At 39.7% G+C, this 20,045-nt stretch overlaps 1 protein-coding gene across 3 annotated transcripts in view; it reads left to right on the forward strand.

Annotated features, from left to right (window-relative positions):
- KCNAB1 (potassium voltage-gated channel subfamily A member regulatory beta subunit 1) overlaps window positions 1–20,045 on the forward strand; it is a 189,521-nt gene that overhangs the window by 159,208 nt on the left and 10,268 nt on the right. The gene's annotated exons all lie outside the window — the stretch shown is intronic.

Consider the following 20,045-nt stretch of genomic DNA (forward strand, 5'->3'; position numbering starts at 1 on the left):
CACAGTAATGAAATGGAACAAAAAAGCCCAAAGAAACCCAGTAAGAAACCAACTTTACATGTGAAAAATTAAAATTTGAGTATGGTCTAAATCAGGCTTGTCAAACTCGCGGCCCACAGGCCAGATGCATCAGATGCTGGCCACACCCATGGCTGGTTTAGCAAAGAGGAAAAGAGTCCTGATATATCACGTGCCACAGGGGTGGGTTGCTAATCCCGTTCCAACCGGTTTGGTTGGAACGGGCCCGGCGGCGTCCTCGTGCACGCGCGCAGTTCACGCATGCGTCTTAGCGCCTGCGCGATGCTCCAGCTGCTTGTGGAGACTCGCGCAGGCGCTGTAAGTGCCATCCAGCTGCTTGCGGAGAATCGCGCAGGCGCTGTATGTGCCATGCGCCTGCATGGAAGCGCAGAAGCCTTCAAAGACCGGTAAGGAGCGCGGGCGGGCAAGTGGGCCCTTCGCTGTTCCTGGAAGTTACTTACTTCCAGGTTCACCGACCAACCGGTTCACGGGGACCGCCGCAAACCAGTTGAAACCCACCCCTGAAGTGCCACCACCGTGATGACGTGAATTTGACATCCCTAGTCTAAGTCAATGTTTTTCAAACTTGTTCCCTTTGAGATGTATGCACTTCAACTTCCAGAATTCCCCATCCATTACACGGGACTTGAACTCTGTATATCTTAAAGAGGCCAAGTTGTTTCCATATATACACGAAATCACCATACAACAGCTAAAAGAACTGTCTGAGTTTCTTTAAACTGGAGGCAAGTGCACCATCAATGAAATAAATTGGGTTATTAGTTGTTGCTGGAGCTAAAAGCAAGTCTAAATAAGGAAGGTTAGCCAACCTTCTTTATAGAGTTAATTTGATTGTGATTCATTGATCAGGTTATCAAGTTAATGTGCATGGCTTTAAAGTGAAATAGCAAATGGATGCAGTGCCATCCTTAAGTTAGAACAAAGAGTCAGGGGAAGCATATCAAAGTAGCTTCATTCCTCTAGCTGATTTCTAAAAGCCTTGGGTTCTCAGTGCTAATTGTTAGTTCCTCCTTGTCCTAGTTAGCATTCTTGCAGTTAGCACTTTCACATCTCATTATCGCTTGCAACTTTCTTCACACCTGAGTGTTCCTAGCGCCTAATTGATTATGGCCGAGCCAATGCTTAATTTTCCCAAGGAAGATGTACGTGTCTAAAGGGCTTTTTAGCTTTAGTCCAAGAACTGCTTCTCTGGATATTACAGAGCTTGTCATACCACTGATTCGTTCCTCCCCCACTGACTGCAAAGCTGCTAGTAAATATAAAATATATGATATACTATACATTTTCTGCATTTCTATTTCCAGATATCAAATTAATGACCTCCAATTAAAGAGACTAATTCTATTGGAGATTCTATACGATGCAGCTATCCTTGTGATAGCTATTTCTAAATGTTGTGCCAAAGCAGGTATTATTCAGAACAGACTTTGAAATGTGGTACACAAAGCCAACCTCCCATGCCCCCCCCCCCCACACGTCTGGCGTGACTTTATCACACAGCTGACCTTGCCTCCTGAAGTCCTTGAATACTGGAAGAAAGATTTTAAAGAGGTTACTCCATGACATGGATTAACACTGGGTGATCACCTTTTAAAAAATCTGTCCTTGCTCTCAAATATATACTTGAAACCTAGTTCTTTCAGGCAAGAGCTAATAGCTAGGAAGTCAGTTAAATATTCAGTTCCATGTCTAAGGATAGTTTGCTGTTGTTAATCAATAATGACATGTGTATTTGCTGGCTGCTATTGGAAGAGGGATGATGGTTTGGGTTTACCCAGCATCATTTTTCTTAGTCTTTGTACCATAATGAAAAACAACAGAAGCTCCCGGTGTAATAGGTAATGCTGTATTTTTTTGTTGCCTTACCTGGGTGCACATAGAACTCAGGTGCTAATTGATTATGTTTATTTTCAGTAAATATTCCTTTGACTAAAATATACTACATGATAAAGAATGCAATCATCAGACCTTAGCAAAAGCAAATGCTAATTGCATTGCTTTTTGCTTTCATCTTTTGCAAAGCCTTCCTTATCCCTGCAATAGTGCTTTGCCAATAATGCTGTGGTTTCATGTATGACTTCCAAAAGCAATGGGAATTGTTTATTTCCTTGGACTGCTTTGTGTATCATCGTTTGCTTCTTAGTGATTAATCTTTTTTTTAAAAAAAATACTGCTTTGACTGCAGTATTCAATTAATGGCATTATTTTTTCTAAACCAAAATACACAAATTAGGCAAATTAGTTTCTTAACATATAAATTTTTCTGTGGTGCATTATTATTTTTTAATATAAAAATGTAAAGTGTGACTCATCCCTTTTGTACAAATTAAAACAGACACCGGTAGCATTTCTTAAATGTTTGGTTTGATGTGAAGTTTCCTGACGTTGCCCTGTGGGGATAAGGATGAGAGTCTTTACTGGAGATGGGAAGAAGACTGCAAATTTGTTAGCAGATAATGAGCTTAACAGGTTTTGTGACTTGGAGCAAAATACACCTTTTTGTTCAACCAGTTATAATGAAGGTGGGGAATATATAACAGGGCTGCAATTTTGCACGTAGGTCAGGCTGTTTGAAATCAAATACCATAGCTAAGAGTAATTATATTCAGTGGCATTTGAACTATCTATTCTTGCACAGGAATGTATTCATGACAATCATAACTGCATGTGCACAGTTCATTCTAATGGTGTTTATATGAACATCACTTACAGAGACAGTTTTCAGAATTATTGTTCCTCTGTAGTTGTTTACAGGTGAATAAGAATTATGGGGATGGCCTAGGGATCATCACACACAAGTCTTGCTCACCAGTGACAATACAAATAATTGCTGGAATAGCTGGCCTCCCGGCTGTTGTGTGTTTGGCTAAATTTCAGGCCCATCTGTTTGCAGCAGTGCTAATCTCTTACAGTTGTTAAACTATATCTTCTCCCTGCTTATTCTTAGTATCCCTAGATTACTTTTGTGTGTTTATGAAGACTTGTATTTTGGGATTATCTGCACTGCACTAATCTCCCTCTACACAAACAACCTCAAGTATTACTTAACTGGGAAGCAGTGGGAAAAGTAGAACAGGCCAAATGCAAAAATGCAAGACAATTCATGTGTGACATTCACTCCAAGCAGTGATTAACAAGGGTACAGAATTTTATCCATATCTATAGATGTATCGAAAGACATAAATCCAACATTAGCCCCTTAGCTCAGCACCCAACAATATCCACACAGCAATCTACAATTGCTACAGCTAGATATGGTAACCAAACCACATCTGGATTTCAGCAGTCACAATAAAAACAAACATATAATTCAAGGGTCTCCAAACTTGCCAATTTTAAGGCTTGTGGACTTCAACTCCCAGAATTCTCAGTAAGACATAGTTGGCTGAGGAACTCTGGGAGTTGAAGTCCACAAGTCTTAAAATTGGCAAGTTTGGAGACCCTTGATATAATCCATCGAAAATAGCCACCCTGCACCCAAGACAAAAGGGAGAAGGGAGGCTAGCTAACCAAAGTGCTCATTTCATCCACACTGCAACACTGATGGTATTATCTAGCAGGGAAATAAAATGTCTACCACCCGGATATCAGCTCAGAACACTTGAAAATGAAATGTGTTTGGGTTTCTTTCTATTGCATCAGGAATTCAAGAAAGTCTAACATAAAGTAATTGGGGATTACTTTTTATTATTATTCTTATACTTTTAGAGTAGGAGGGCAAAGTTGAATTTCCTAAGTTTTGTTTTGTTTGGTATAGAACAGTGTTCTCTTTATATACATACAAGGTAGGATATCAAAAGAACATGTGGGGGAGTCAGGATAAAGCTTTGTGATGGAGAAGCTTCACTGAGAAAGAAAGAAAAGGGAAAGAACAAACTGTGCAAATTGTATTGTTGTCTCCAACCTTGGCACCTTTACTATTTGTGGACTTCAACTCCCAGCTCTATTGGCTGAGGAATTCTGGGAATTGAAGTCAACAAGTCATAAAGCCACCAAGGTCATAAAAAAATAGCAATAGCAGTTAGACTTATATACCGCTTCATAGGGCTTTCAGCCCTCTCTAAGCGGTTTACAGAGTCAGCATATTGCCCCCAACAACAATCCGGCTCCTCATTTTACCCACCTCGGAAGGATGGAAGGCTGAGTCAACCCTGAGCCGGTGAGATTTGAACAGCCGAACTGCAGAACTGCAGTCAGCTGAAGTAGCCTGCAGTGCTGCATTTAACCACTGCGCTACCTCGGCTCTAGACCCACAAGAACGTAGCCCAGGTCACGAAAGGCGTCTGAAATGGGTTTCATTTGGTCTTGTCCTGCTTAAAATGCTTAAAAAAGCATCCCCCAAAAGCAGGACTCCCAACAATGGCTAGTTTTGGCTGTGTGATGTTTGATTAGTTTTCAAAACCATCCCTATTCTTTGGTAGCCATTTGCACTTTTGCACATCACTATCTTCTTTTTAACAAATGTAAGAGGATTTCCTGAAATCCACAGATAAATTACTTGTGGGGAAATCTAATCTTCCTATCAGTAAATACAATTGGCAACTCTTTAGGCTTCTTCCTACTGCCAATAGGAACCTTCAAAGCAAATGAAACATGAGTAATTGAAAATGATTTCTTTAATCAAATGCTGGTTCTGGAAATGTTCTGAAGGCCCCAAACAACGTAATTTATGCATAAAGACATATGCAGTGTTCTACAAGAAAAATATTTCTAAGTACTTAATCATCAGGATAGGATCTATACCAGTGATGGCTACCCTTTTCTGGACCGAGTGTCCGAAGTGTGTGCATGCGTGAATGTGCGCGAGCCCGAACCCCCAAAATGCAATGTGTGTGCAGCCCCATGCATGAGCACACCCCCAACCATGCCCCACCCTCATGCATGCACACATGCCCCCCACATGCGTGTGTGACGCTCATGCATGGCAGAGACCCGACAACCATCTGGCCAGCAGGAGGTGCACATGCATGCACAGTGGAGTTGAACTGGCGCGACGGCTTGCGTGCCCACAGAGAGGGCACTGCCTGCTACCTGTGGCACGTGTCCCATAAGGTTCGCCATCACGGATCTATACCATCTCCATGCGCGCTGCATCTATTTGCAGCTTGTTGTTACTGTTTGACCAATTGCACAGCCTTGTTTCATGCTAATGCTCAAACCCACCATACTGTTAATCCTCAGAAGGAAAGATAAATGCACATGGTAGAGCAGGCGATGGGATGGGAATGTTTGTCAGCATAGCTTACACATTTTTTCAGCTCTTGCCTTCGGTTATAGTGACAAGTATTTATGTGTCTAAGCATTGAAGGCTAAGTACTTCCATTTGAGTCACTGAACACACATTGAAATATTATCTGCCTCTGACAGCCTTCCGAATTACCCATTAAGTGAAAATAATTCAAAGAGAGACTCTCTGTGCAGTTCCATACTTGTTCACTCCAAAGTAAGCACTCCTTTAATTAGACTTTTTTTGCTGGGGGGAGGGGACTGTCCTTAGTCTTAATTCCTGGAGAAAGCTTGAACTAGTCCCTGCAGTTTTCTTGACACCATTTTTTGGAAGTGGTTTGCCATTTTCTTCTTCCTAGGACTGGCCCAGAGTTAGCCAGCTGCTTTTCATGTCTACGGAAGAGACTAAAACTAACAGCTTCCTGGTTTCTAGCTTGGTACCTTTAACCACTATACCAAACTGGCTCTTTTAATGAAACATACTTCCCGATATATGTCCCTCCAAATATTGCTCTCCTGATGTGTTTCAGAATAAAAGTGCGAAAATTTCAAGCTACTCTGACTAATACAGTTTCCCTTTCTCTGAATATCTATGGAGATTTTCAGTCATCCAAGCCAGGGTTGTCCAAAGGTGCTTTTTTCAAAAGGCAACTGGACTTTTTTGCTTGAAGAGATTTCGCTTCTTATCCAAGACGCTTCTTCAATTCTGACTGAGTGGTTAAGAATGGAAGGGTTTATGTTCCTTCATGGGACTTTGAAGGCACAGAAAAGATGTCATCAACAACTGTCAGAAAAAATGGTAACGACCACATGACTGAAAGGAATATAAATCTTTCCATCCTCCACCAGTCAGTCAGAACTGAAGAAGCTTCTCGGATGAGAAGCGAGATGTCTTCAATCAAAACAAAGTTCAGTTGCCTTTTGAAAAGAAAAAAAAAAAGCACAGCATCCACAGTTTCTGGAAATATACAGTCCTAAGGACATGATAGGTATTCCTCAACTTACAACAATAATGGAGCCTAGAATTTAGGTCGTAAATCATGGCAGTCATTAGTTAAGGCACCCACACAACCAATCCAATTCTACAATTTTTATTGAGGCAGTGTAAAGTGGAATCTGGTAGTCATAAAGCAAACATGGCAGTCATAAAATGAGTCAATTCATTCCTATGAGTGATTTTTGTCAGACACTGGCAAAGATATCAAAAATTGCAGTCCTATGATTGTAGAATACTATAATCGGCTATAAAAAATGAGCTGGTTGCCAAGCGCCTGTCATGGGACCATGGAGATGGGATGACACCATCAGAACTCTGGAACTAGGTCATAAGTAATTTTGGGAGCAGTCCATTGTAACTTTGAATGGTCACCAAACAACTGGTTGTTAAGCAAGGACAACCTGTAGGTTGATGAAGATAATTTGGAGCAATTCCTTCTACCTGGTTTTCTTTACAGTTGAATGAACTCTTCCCCCTGTTAAATTGAAATATGCCATGGCAATAGTAAAGGATGCATATCATTTGCCATTTGTGGTCACCACCTCAGCTTTTCTTCAGCTGCTTGTTCATTCCTCAATAGTGTCATTGTCTATTCCACAAGGAAACCATGAACGTTTTTAGACAAAGTATGAAACAGCTCTCTGAAAAAAATAGCAGATCCCACAGAGAGGTCTTTTATGGAGTATTGTACTTTCATCCTACCCCCACAAGGAATTCTTCCACTGCCTTCCTATTATCTGGAAAGCTGACTTGGAAAATGTGTTGGTCTCAGTTGCTGAACCCTCTCAAGTTACAAATGAGGCTATGCTACTCCTTTTCTATTAAGAAAATTGGTGCAGGACAAAAGGGATCTTCTTCTCAACGGTGCTCATTATTTCAGTTGTCTCCCAAGCCTAGAAGTCCTTCAATGGGCATGTTGGCCACAAGTCTCAAATCAAAAAAAGATAAAATAAATCCCTTTATTAAAAATAATAATAGCCAAAACCCTTTCAGCTTTTACCAACATAAAAATTATAGTTTGTCTATGATGCATTCAAAAGAACTGAGTAATTGTGAGCTATAAACATCTAAACCAAACAGGTATTAGAGCTCAGCCTCCAAATAAGCAAACAATAAATATCCTGTTAATAATTATTAGTGCTCTTTGTTTTCCTCATTGTAGGAAGAGAGTAGGAATGGCATGGTGGCCTAGCAGTGACACAGTACATGGTGAAGCAGTGCATGGTGGCCTAGCAGTTGCCTCCCACTCGGAAGGTTGAGCTTTTAATTCTGGGTACATCATATGTTTCTCTCTCAGGGTGCAAAGAGAAAATATCTGCTGCGAACTCCACATAGGTGTCAGGAAGGACATCTGGCCTGTAAATGCTCAACTCCATCCAGTCGCCCCAACTTTACCCTGAATGAAAGAATTACAGGGTCATAAAAAGGAAGTTATTGTAAGAAGAAAATAATTTTAATTTAGGATGTCAAGAAACCAGGTGTCTAATAGAACCTTTTCTGACCAACAAATTTTAAAGGCATACACTTTGGTGAACCTCATGATTTGATATCCTCATATTTCATTAATATAGGCTAACAAGATATGTCAGTCTACTCTGTTGTGAAATCACAGTCTAATTTCAACAACAATAAATTCCATGGACCACTTCATTCCTTCACTTTGTATTTTGTATTTTACATTCAATCTTTTCTGACAGTTCATTAATTTAAATTTTGATCATTAGTCGAAATGTCATGCTACAAGAACTTCGAAGAATATATTCTTCAACTGGTTAAAAAGAAGGCCAGTTACTATTCTCCTGAACAGCAATAATGTTAATTTTTCATGGTATCACATTGTTGGTGTTGGAAGAAATGAACATTTGGGTTCAGTTCCAAGTTGGGAAAAAGACACTGGATACAATGGTGGCTGTTTGGAAAGATGGTTTTAATGGCGGACAGGACCACATGGCTTGAAGTCTCACATGGGTGAGAGAAAGAGAGAGATTTATACCCTCTGTTGGGCCCCACGTTAGAGCTTCCTGTTCCTGTGTAAGAAATGTATCCCATTGGCTGTCAAACTCCCAAGGGGTGGGGGATCTTAGCTAACTTTGTACACTATCTGTATCCCAGGCTTGTTTGAGCCTTGCTGGATGATGTAATTTTCCCAGGTGCCATGTGGTGAGATGGTTAGAAGGCTGATCTTATCATGTCCTGAATGCCATGTCTTAATCCCATCACCCTGGAGCTGAAGCGGGGAGAGGGAGCTGCTTTGTCTTTAAAACATGTTTCTCCTTTTCTCATCCAGGGAATCATAATATTCTCCCTATTTAATATTTCCTAGAATATTTCATTTTGCTAGGAGAGGGGTGGGTGCTAACTTCCTACATTGCTTTTGTTTTTGTTAAATCCCACTGCTATTAAAAGGGCAATTTTTCTTATTTCATTTCATTTTTTTATTTATTTATTAGATGTCAATCTCATCTTTTCCCCATAGCTCAAGGCATCCAAATAGAGAATCTTTTTTTTTCTTTTTTATTACCATAACACTCTCAGGGATTATTGGTCTAAGAGAGCATGCCTTCCCATGCTGAAGTTGGGTCTCCTCAGTCCTAGTCCAGCTGCTTAACCAATACAGGTGGTCCTCATTTAACAATTGCCTTGGGGAGCAACCATTCAGTTATGATGGTGATGGAAAAGTAATTTTGCAATCAATGGCCTTATAACCTTTGCAGCATCTCTGTCTCTTGGTCTGGAATGGGACAACTCACTGCAACCAACTCGCCACAGTCAGCTCGCCACAGCTAATTCAGCGTGGCCAACTCACCAGGGACAACTCGCTCTGGGACAACTCATTGCAGTTCAACAATTCAATTTAATTATTTAAAATAATTTTAAAATATTTTTAATGTTTCTCATTCTCATTTCATTTTATCCCCCCTTTGCTATCCATTCCACTATTTCTTCAATATTAGTGTAATTCTTGTCCTGCAGCAAGTTGTTCCATGGCAAGTTGGCCACAGCGAGTTGGCCACAAGAAGTTGGATGCAGTGAGTTGGACGCAGCGAGTTCTCGTAGACCCCCCTTCAATCACAGGTTCACCATTACAGCCCGTTAGTACACTTTGTCCTGTGTTCGACCCGTTTTCTTGTTGACCCCCTTGCAAAGTGGAATTCTTGCCTAAACAAGCTGTCCCTTCCTGAATTGCTTTTCTCCTTAGCGCAACTCTTCCCTAAAATGTGCTAACTGCAAGTTAACAAGCTCAGTTCTGTGACCTTAATTAGCCTTCACAGCTGTTGCCTGAAATTGACAAGACCTAATCAGTTTCACATTAAAGACTTTTGTTTGCCTCCTAAGGCAAACGTCAACGCTAGCACATTCCTTTAATATGTATTCCCTATTGTGTGACTTCTTACTGTCTTGTAATCCCTTTCTCTCCAAAGAATGTAAATACAAAGAATGTAAGTCAATTCTCTTCCTGCTAATTATCCCAGGGGTGGACTGAGCATTTCAAAGGGTGGTGAGGGTGGGGGAAAATGGCTACAAGATTTATCCCTTTACCTGACCTCTTGTGAGTCCAGTTCCAGAAAATGTTCTGCCATTTGGACTTACCCAGCAGCTTGGCATCATATCTTATTTGGGCTCTAGAAAACAAAGGAAAGCTGAAATAAAATCATAAGCTCAGTTGCAGTCATGTGATTTTTTTCTCCACTTAGTGACCCCTTTGCTTAACAAATGAGTTGCCATTCCCAATTGCAATCACTAAACCAAGACTACTTGTTTATCACACAGGCTGTGTAGCTTCCAAAGAATTAAAGAATTACATGTTCAGGTCAGTCTCTCAAAATATACGTTGTTTTGTAACAAGCCAAAATATTACAAACGTGAGCAAATCTTAATGATTAAAAAAACAGATAACAGTGGGATTGGGAGGTATCTCTTAGATACTGTCAGCCTCTACTTTGCTTGCTTGCTATTGGCTGCCATGAAAATGGGGAGGGTGGGGGTTTGAGATATTTGGGAAGGGGAATTACTGGTGCTGGAGGAGTTATCAGGAAAGGAGTTTTGTTCTCACCATCTTCTGCGCATGCTGATGGCTTGTGTTTGGTCTTGGTCAAGGTCTTTGCATACGAACTAAATGAGGGCTTTTGAATATGCACCCCACATGACACCTTAGGGAGTTGCAGATTGGACATTGGGTTGGGGTAATTGGGGAGAGGATGCTGGAAAACGTTTGATGTATACATGTTCGCGCCTTTTGGCTCAGATCTTGCTTTTCTTTCGCTGCTACCAATTCATATCTAGTAAAAATACTTTATCTCTATTCAAATGGAGTTGAGGTTTTTCTTTTTTTGGATATTCAAGGAGGCATGTCTGACATTATCTATATTATAAATTTCAGTTACTTTGTGGGTGGTTTGGGGCCAATCAATGTCTCTCAATTCAGTGCCTCTTAACATACTGTTGGCTAGAAGAAAAATGGATGAGGAAATCTAGAAAAAAAATATTGAAAACTCAAGATAACATTCTCATGATGTTTTGGGAATGTAACTCTAATCTTTGATGGAGAATTTAAGAACTTCTCAAAACACTTGAGGTATCAGGCTAGAAGGTGTCCTTTTGAAATTTGCAAGCATAATTATATTATAATTATGTCTGTTATATTTGCAAGTACAGGTTTGGTTCCTAATCGTACTAAAAATGGTTTATTGAATAAATCACAATTGTTTTACAAACTGTAAAACAGTTTGTGTGGGGTTCACACAAAGCCTAAACTAAAGCAAATCAATTTGCTGGCCAATTTCTCCCTACACACACACACACTCTTCACTTTTATATCCATAATTTTATTTTGTTTTTTTTTACTATTTACTTCTATGATGTTAAGAGGATGCAAGTTGGTCAGGAACTTGCATTCTTTTAACATTAACTACTGGTCAGCAGTATGTGTGACTTTGATCATTCTCAGATTTCCTCCTTCCTTTTTCTTTAAAGTTTTATTGTTTTCAAGCCCCAACTCTTGATTTCCTCCTTCTTAATGATAGCATTCATGGACCAAAAGGAACTAGCTCAGGGATGTTGTGATAACTGTGTATCAGTGGAGAGAGGCTGTAAGACGATCTTGGACCCAGGAAGAAGAACTAATGGAGGACAAAGCCATTGTTCACATCTTAAATTGACAGGAGAATAACTACTTGTAGGAAGCTAACCTCACATAGACTCATATTAGGAAAATCAAGAAGAAAATGCAAAGAACTCCACATGGTGTTTGTGATAATTACAACTCTCGCATCATTGTCTTTTGGAAATGTTCCTATTTCATGACTGCTGATGTGAGCAATGTTGCTATGATTCCCTTGCAGTGGATGGGAGCATCTGCGTAAGGTCTTATTTTCTATTGTGTGAGGGAAACATTAATGGCATCATAATTGGTACTGTTCTTAGAGGTACATGTAGGTTTTTAATGAAGCTCGGGAGAATAGTTTTTGTCTATGTTCAGATTGCTCTTATTTTTCAGACATAATAGCTCTTACCCCCATTATCCTGTTCTTGATGAGACAGCTTTACAGCTTTATATCCCTGTAAAGAATGCTGGGTGAATTGTTTAGCCCGATTCAATATTCCAGGTGGCTCAGTGGCTAAGATGCTGAGCTTGTCGATCAGAAAGATCTAATGGAGTGAGCTCCCGTTACTTGTCCCAGCTTCTGCCAACCTAGCAGTTCGAAAGCATTTAAAAATGTAAGTAGAAAAATAGGAATCACCTTTGGTTGGAAGATAACAGCTGTTGTCCCCAATTCAGGTCTGAGCCTGGTGCCAAAGCCAATGATGGACGCCAGACACGAGGCGCAGGTTTTCTGATTGCTTTTTATTGGCGTACTCCAGTGGTTCCCAAACTTGGCAACTTTAAGACTTGTGGACTTCAACTCCCAGCAGAGCTGGCTGGAGAATTCTGGGAGTTGAAGTCCACAAGTCTTAAAGTTGCCAAGTTTGGGAACCACTGGCATACTCTAAGGAAAAGGGTTCCTGGTCAAAAGGCCAAGAAACAAGAACAAAGGATTAAGAAAGCTTTATACATTTTCACTAAAGGAGAAGGCGGGACAAAGTGAATAAGAAATATCCTCTAATAAACATTTTAGCAATAATTCTACAATTTGTTCTATTGGTCTATAGCTGTCCCATTCCTAAGCCTTGGCTAATGAATGCTCCAGGAGTTATCCAATAGACATTTCATTTGCTGCCGGCCATCTCTATTCCTAACTTTTAGCTGAGGTCTGCAAGTTGTCTAATTCTTGTTACTTTTATCAACTTTCTAACTACCCATAATTGCTACAAGCTTTAGACATGCCTATTTCCTGTTGATAAGCATTCTTTGTTCGTGCCAGACAGATACACACACCCCAATTACAGTCTTCCTGATTTACTTTCAAGTGTGTGCTTTAGCAGCCAGCCCATTACAGTGTTCCGTGCACCTTCAGCATTTAGTCATGCCAGTCAAATGACCTCAGAGACATCTTTGGACAGCGCTGGCTCTTTGGCTTGGAAACACAGATGAGCACTGCCCCCTAGAGTCAGGAACAACTAGCACATATGTGCGAGGGGAACCTTTACTTTTAATATTTCAGGGTTCAGAAGTCTAGTTCTCAGATGATGGGGAGAGTTGGAAACATTGTGTTTCAAATTAAGATATATACATGGAACATTTAAGGTGCATTTCAGGTGATCCTCATTGAATAACTACTTGTTCGGTGATGGTTTGAAGTTACAGCAGCGCTGAACAAGGAGGACTACAACAGATCCTTGTGGCTGTCACAATAATTCTGCAGTCGCACAATAGTGATTCGATGCTTGGCAACTGGCTTGCAGTTGCAATGTTGCAACATCCTGCAGTCACAGGATTTCTATTTGCAATCTTCACTACCAGCTTCTGACAAGCAAGGTTAAGGTCTCAAATGTTAGGTCTCAAATGTTAATCACATGTCTGCAGAATGCTGCAACTACATTGGATTTACCTAGTGATGACAACTGGATTGCCACCACTGCATGTCTCTGCCACCTTCTGCGATGTTTTTTTGACTTTTCGGCCTATGTCTTGGTATTTCCTTCAAAACTTATTCAGATTAACTTTTTGATGTCAGTCATGCTCTCTTAAACAATGTTTAGTGTTTGCCAATTTATGTAGCATTATCATATCTGGGCTGCCCTAATCCAAGGAACCAGTTGATGGGAGCAGAGTGTTAAGAGTGTTCTTTACCTTTTTGCTGCCCTCTATTGGCTATCTGGAGCTTTGCAGCCCAGATATGGTGGCTGTACAGTATTTGGTCCATTCCTTTCATACTGGATCTAGAATGTATTATGTTATACTGGTTTATGTTCTAGCTCAGGGGTCAGCAACCCATGGCTCTGGAGCCACATGTGGCTCTTTCATCTTTCTGCTGCGGCTCTCTATCGCTCAAAATATGCGTCACAACCATCAATGTGTGATACCTGCCAACATGCAATTTATTGAGCTTTTCGATCCCCCGTAGGATAAATCCAAGAAAAGAAAAGTTTCAGAAGAAAACAGAACATTTAATTCAACTACATATGCTAGTTCTGTGGCCGCTCAGGAAATAGTCAGGCACAGGAAGGGTTTTGTGGCTCCCGGTGTTTTCTTTTCGGTGGGTAATGGGTCCAAATGGCTCTTTGAGTTCTTACGGTTGCCGACCCTGTTCTAGCTGGAGTTTCGAAGACTATTTTCAATCAGTCAGTCAGTCAATCAATCAGCTAGTTAGCTTTTCTATGTGACTTCCAAATTTCCTTTCTGTTATGACAAAGATCCAGTGCTACACCTTGCTGGCAAAGTTATGAGCGATCATGTTCTACCCGTGAATGGAGGCAAGTTGAGTGGGACAAATGATGGCTTTAGGCAATCCCCCAACTCTTACACATAATGTTTAAGCATACATACATGTATGGATATGTGTACATGTATGCACATGCATGCAGACGTGTACTTAAACAAATTCTTGTGTTAACATGTTGATTGCAGTTTAAAATATCGTTGCCTTCTTCCTAATAAAAATGTAAAGATTTTGGTCGCAATCATTAATGCTCTTTGTTTGGAGCAACTCCTGCTTTTATCCAGAAGAATTTGCATAGGATCAGAATATTAACAAAAATACAAAACAAAACCTAGAGCTAATTCATTGCCATCCTACCATATGTAGAGTTTCCATGGCAACTCTATCCTTAATGTCATTCTGAAATGCATGATAAACAAAGTTCCAAAGTTATAGTCCTATGGATAAATTGTTTTTTAATGAGGATAGGTTGGAGAGCAGGGTGGGCATTTTTTTATTTTGCTGATTTATACCAAACCTTTGCAATTAAGAGCCATGCTGCCTAAGTTCATCAGCAGATAATCTGTAACAACCAGATGTTGAGCTTTCTACTAAGATAATTTAATGAAATTCCTTAAATCTCATTCATACCTCTAGGACAGAGGTGACAGGAGGCAAGAAACACCAGAGCAGGATAGTATTTCTCCTGGTGATGCAAAATTTGTACTGTAATTATCCTCTGTGCTGTCAACCAATAGATTGGTGATGATGAGTAAGACAGTTAGAAAACTGGGAAAGTTAACTTGTTTTAGTACTTTTCCTTTTTTAATGGGAAGTCCTTGGTATGAATTGGTTAGCTTTTTTATCATATTTCAATATCAGTCACACTGGTATTTATAGAACAGTGGAGGGGGGGGGAGTTTACAATAATGCAATGTATGCCTCCCAAGTCAGTTCTCAAACTCTGCTGCTTAGTGATAGATCACATGATTTGCCTCCAGCTTCTGGCATCTCCAGTTACAAGGATGACAACATGATATTAGGTGACATGAGTTTCTGGTCTGCAAATGAAATCTTGAAAACCCACAACCTATCTGAGAAAGTAGACCAGGGGTGTCAAACTCAAGGCCCATGATCTGAATCCAGCCTGTGGGGTACTTACCATATTTTTCAGAGTATGACGCACCTTTTTCCCTCCTAAAAGAGGGTAAAAATTTGGGTGTGTCTTATACACTGAATGTAGCTCCACCCACCCACCAGCCCCAACCCTTTGACCTCTCCCTCCCAGCAATTTACCTCTTTGCAGCAAACGGGGGCTTGCGGAGGCTTCAGTAAGCTATAGCAATCCCTGAAGCCTGTAACAGCTGATGATCCGAGAAATTGAAAGTGAAACTTGCTGGCAAATTGCTGGGAAGCAGATTTTTTTTTCTTGTGCTAATCAGGCTGTTTGCTGCAAGGAGGTAAGTCAACAACTATAAATGCCTATAGAATGTTCAAATTATTAGACTTATTTTTTAAAGGCTGCTTTATTATTATTCTAGACAACTTAACAGAATGAAGAAGCTTTTTAAAATAAATGCTTGATCTGAAGAGGCCCCGTGCTATTTTTTTAAAAAGTGGTATTCTTTTAAATAGCAGAGACTAACTATACTTCCAGAAAGGACATCAATTTTAATAGCATTTATACAAGTATAGTCTGAAATATAGTACAGTATATTGTTTATACTATTTGTTGCAAGGAGGCAAATTGCTGGGAGGCAGAGACAGATATTTTCCCCTTGTTTTCCTCCCCAAAATCTAGGTGCATCTTATACTTCGGAGCGTCTTATACTCTGAAAAAAACGGTAGATCTTGCCAACGGGACCACTCTGGAAATGATGAAGGACTGGCCCAAAGTGCCTCTGCTAGCCAAAACAGGCTCCTGAGCTCTGTTTTCAGCTGTGACAGCCTCCTGGAACCCTCTGCCAGCAAAAACAGAGCTTAAGCTCTGAGGGACTGCCTGTCTTCTGTGATGATATTCTCTCCAAAGAGAATATCATCACAGAAAAGCCAAGATGAAGAATCATCTACCAACTTCATTAGATGTGAATCTCTACCATTCATATTTGTTCCAAGCAAATCAGTCAATACCTAGAAGCCAACTCAAGCGGGCTAGATCAATCATTTCTACCCAGAGAAGCCAATCCTGCAAGCACATAGGAACCAGGTTTTTTACAGGTCAAAAACAGTACTTTAAATTGTATCCCACAGCCTTCCAGCAACTAGTGCAATAACTAAGCATAACTCAGGCATAGTGACTTTCATCCATCGGCATGTAGGATATCACAATGAAGGAATAGGTCAGGTTTAGCTTTCAAAAGAGAGGATAGAATCCATGAAACATGGATTCAAGGCAGAGGGGGGAAAAGACTTCTCAACAGTGAGAGCAATTTTATGGTCAATCTAATAATGCAAAGATATAGTAGGTCCCTTTCATGGCATAATGAACAGACAGAGGTTATATAACCATCTGTTACTGATGCTTAATTGGGATTCCCATGCAAAGCAATAAGTTGTATTTGATGGCTTAAATAGCCCTTCCAAGCTGTATAATTTTGTCAAACGACCCACTGAAATTTATTCATTTTTTTTTGCATATATAAATAAACAGGATTTGTACAAACCCACCACTGTGGTGTTTGTATAATTTGTATTTTACTCAGTTCAGTCAGTTGCCTTGTTCTTGAGAAATTAAAATCTATGCGCCAAAAATCCCATTTAACTCTTTCTACAATGCTGCCCTCTTGTGTTATGAAACTAGTTTTGCCACATGTGTAATGTTGCCACACTTTCGTTTTTTACTTAAAAGGGATTGTTCACTAACAAAATTGTATATTAATCGTGTTCAAGTAAATTAACCTAATCTCTTTTTCTCCAACACAAAATAAATAAAAGTAATAATCATTACAATCACTGTTGACCATCATCCATCCTTATAAGTTGTATCTAAGATGGCAGATGGAGCACCACAATGCAAGTCCTGCCCTTTTTTGATTGTATATCAGTGTCACACAAACATTCAAAATGATGGGGTTTGCAGTTGTGAGACCAACCCTGTTGTCTAAACAGTTTTGATGCCTTTGTTGTTCCTGCTGAAACAACTGTGAGATGCAGTCTTTTTGTGATTTCTGGCATTGATTTCCAAGCTTTGAGGAGCAATATGGAGTAAAAAACTGTCTACCATCTGTCTTTGCAAGCCAAAACATCATCTTTCATTTTTAGTTTCATTTTTATAAAAGTAAGCATCTAGAAAGGATAACAGAAAGGTATGTATATTGTCTGCTTCAGGGATCAATTATCTTTTGAAGTGCTTTACCATTTTTTTAATGTGATTGAAACATCAAGATATGGCCAAATCATGTAAGATTTCAGTCTAACAACATGAGATGCCATGATATTTTACACGAGAACAATATTTTTGGCATTCTTTGAAGAAGTTTTGTGAGAGTTCCAACCCCACAAGGTGTTTTGCTATTCAAAAATTCATTTCAAGTAGTCCTCAACTTACAGCCATTCATTTAGTGACCAATCGAATTACAATAGCACTGAAAGAAGTGACTTATGATTGTTTTTCACACTTATGATGGTTACAGTATCCTTATGGTCACATGATCAGAATTCAGGAGCTTGGCAACTGGCATGTATTCATGCCAGTTGCAATGTCCCAGGGTCATGTGATCACCTTTTGTGATGTTTTCATAAGCAAAGCCAGGTTCACTTAACAACTGTGTTACTAACTTAACAACTGCAGTGATTCATTTAACAGCTATGGCAAGAATGGTACAATGGGGCAAAATTCACTTAACAATTATTTTGCAATGGAAATTTTAGGGTCAATTGTGGTTATAAGTTGAGAACTACCTGTACTTTCTTGTAGAGAAGTTCATAATTAGAATTGAAGAAATGTTTGGTGATCAGTCTGTAAATACCATCTTACAACCAGGAAGGGAGGAAGGAATGGGAAAGAAACTTAAGATTTCCCTGACTACCAAGTTTCCCTGACTACCAAGTCTTTGGCATGGGATGTGTGGCAGTGAATCTTTGTTAGGCTTTCAACATTTGCTTGTTGTGTCCTGCAATAATAAGTGAGAGTTTATTCCAGTTATTCTAATGGTGCCTGTTTCCTGCTATGGCTTACCACAAAGGACTGACAGATATCATCCAAGGGTGTTGGATTATTATGTTGATGATGGGTCATTGGTTGTCTGATGGTGACTCTCTTTAGTTTTAGTGGTTGCTTGAAAATCATCTCTGGATTAAATTTCAGATTGAAGATCCAGATGCAGTTCTCCATGAGATTTCTCCCAAATAACCATTCAAAGAACAGCTCTTGATTGATTGATTAGATTTCTATGCTACTCATTTCACCTAAGTGACTCTGGTTTACAACACCATGACAAAAACACATGAATAAAATCCCAGATTTGAGAACAAGTCAAACTTTAAAGGAAAAGTAAAAACAACGTTAAAAACTCAGCAAAAGATTATGAACAAAAGTTGTGAACAAAAGTTATAAAAGGTTAACGAGGCAATGGAAATGTCCTCAAGCCATCAGACATCTCCAGGGTTCTTACACCCACATGCTAATGGGCAAAGTCAAGTCTTAACATTCTTCCATAAAACCAGAAGAGCTCTGTGGGTAAGATGATCCAAAGGATGGGGGCAGCAGCTGAGCAGGCCCTCCTCTTAGATGCCACCAGGGAATTCCTTGACCTACAAGAAACATAGCACGCCTCCATTCTTGACCTGGTCGGAAAGGTCAGTTCAGTTGGGATGAGACGGTTGCTTAAGTGCCAGGTTCCATGAAATGAGGAACTAGTAGAACTAATATCGAAAGACTTCCCCATCAGCAGTGGCTATACTGGCATGCTGGGTCTCATTAAGGCTGATATTACTCATTACAATGCATTTTCTTTTTTGTCCCTTCTTACATTAAATAATTGCAGGGCAATTAATCAGTATAAGTGTCATTTCAGATGCGTTATTGTATTACTTTTACTATAAGAAGATAATTTTATTGCAAAGTAATTGTCTAACACTGTAACAGCAGAAGAATTTTTTTTCTTATTCTTGTAATTGGAGGGGAGGCTAACAGGTGATACCAATAGAAGAGGTGAAACTGTGCAATATAATATGCTTGAACTATTTTACGGGGAGCTTCAGAATTAAAAGGAGAGAATAAAACAGAGAGAGATGAAAAAGCTCGTAATGTAGTTTATAGCTCAGTTAATACAAATTTCTGGCTATACTCCCTTGTTCTGTAAAGCCTAAAGTCAAGAGCCTAAACTCGACCTAAATAACATGACTGTTCATTTCCATTCGCATAGTGAGTATTTGGTAAAAGGCAACATGATTTCTCAGATTGAAAATCTAGGAATCTTGTTGGATTGCAGTTTGAGATTAATATAAACCAACATTTACCCCTGCCCCACAAATGCAGTTATTGGCTCCATCATCAAAAGTATACTGTCAAAATCAAAAGAAGTAACGGTTCCTCTCTGCAGTGTTAAACCACATTTAAGAATGCTACACCAAGTTCCAGGTACTGTATTTCTGAAAGACACTGAAAAATTGTGTCATGTCTGATGGACAACTAAAACAAGGGAAATACAATCTAACCAATTTTAGGTAAAAATGGTAAAAATAACAAACCGGTTGGGAATTAAGTAAGGAATTTCACTCCCTCACCAAAGACCTGGGTGAAGATCCAGGTTTTCATAGCCATTCTAAACAAGAGCAGAGTGAAACCATCTAGATCTCAACCTTGGCCTACCTGAAGATGTGTTGACTTCAACTGGCTGGGGAATTCTGGGAGTTGAAGTCCACGCATCTTCAGGTAGACCAAGGTTGAGAAACACTGATCTAGATAGTGGGGAAGACTTATTCCAGAGGGCGACAGAGAAAGTGTGCTTCCAGGTAACATTATTTAATTGAAAGAACCTGGA

This window comes from Thamnophis elegans, chromosome 10 (genome assembly GCF_009769535.1).
Source record: "Thamnophis elegans isolate rThaEle1 chromosome 10, rThaEle1.pri, whole genome shotgun sequence".
Classification (NCBI taxonomy): domain Eukaryota; kingdom Metazoa; phylum Chordata; class Lepidosauria; order Squamata; family Colubridae; genus Thamnophis; species Thamnophis elegans.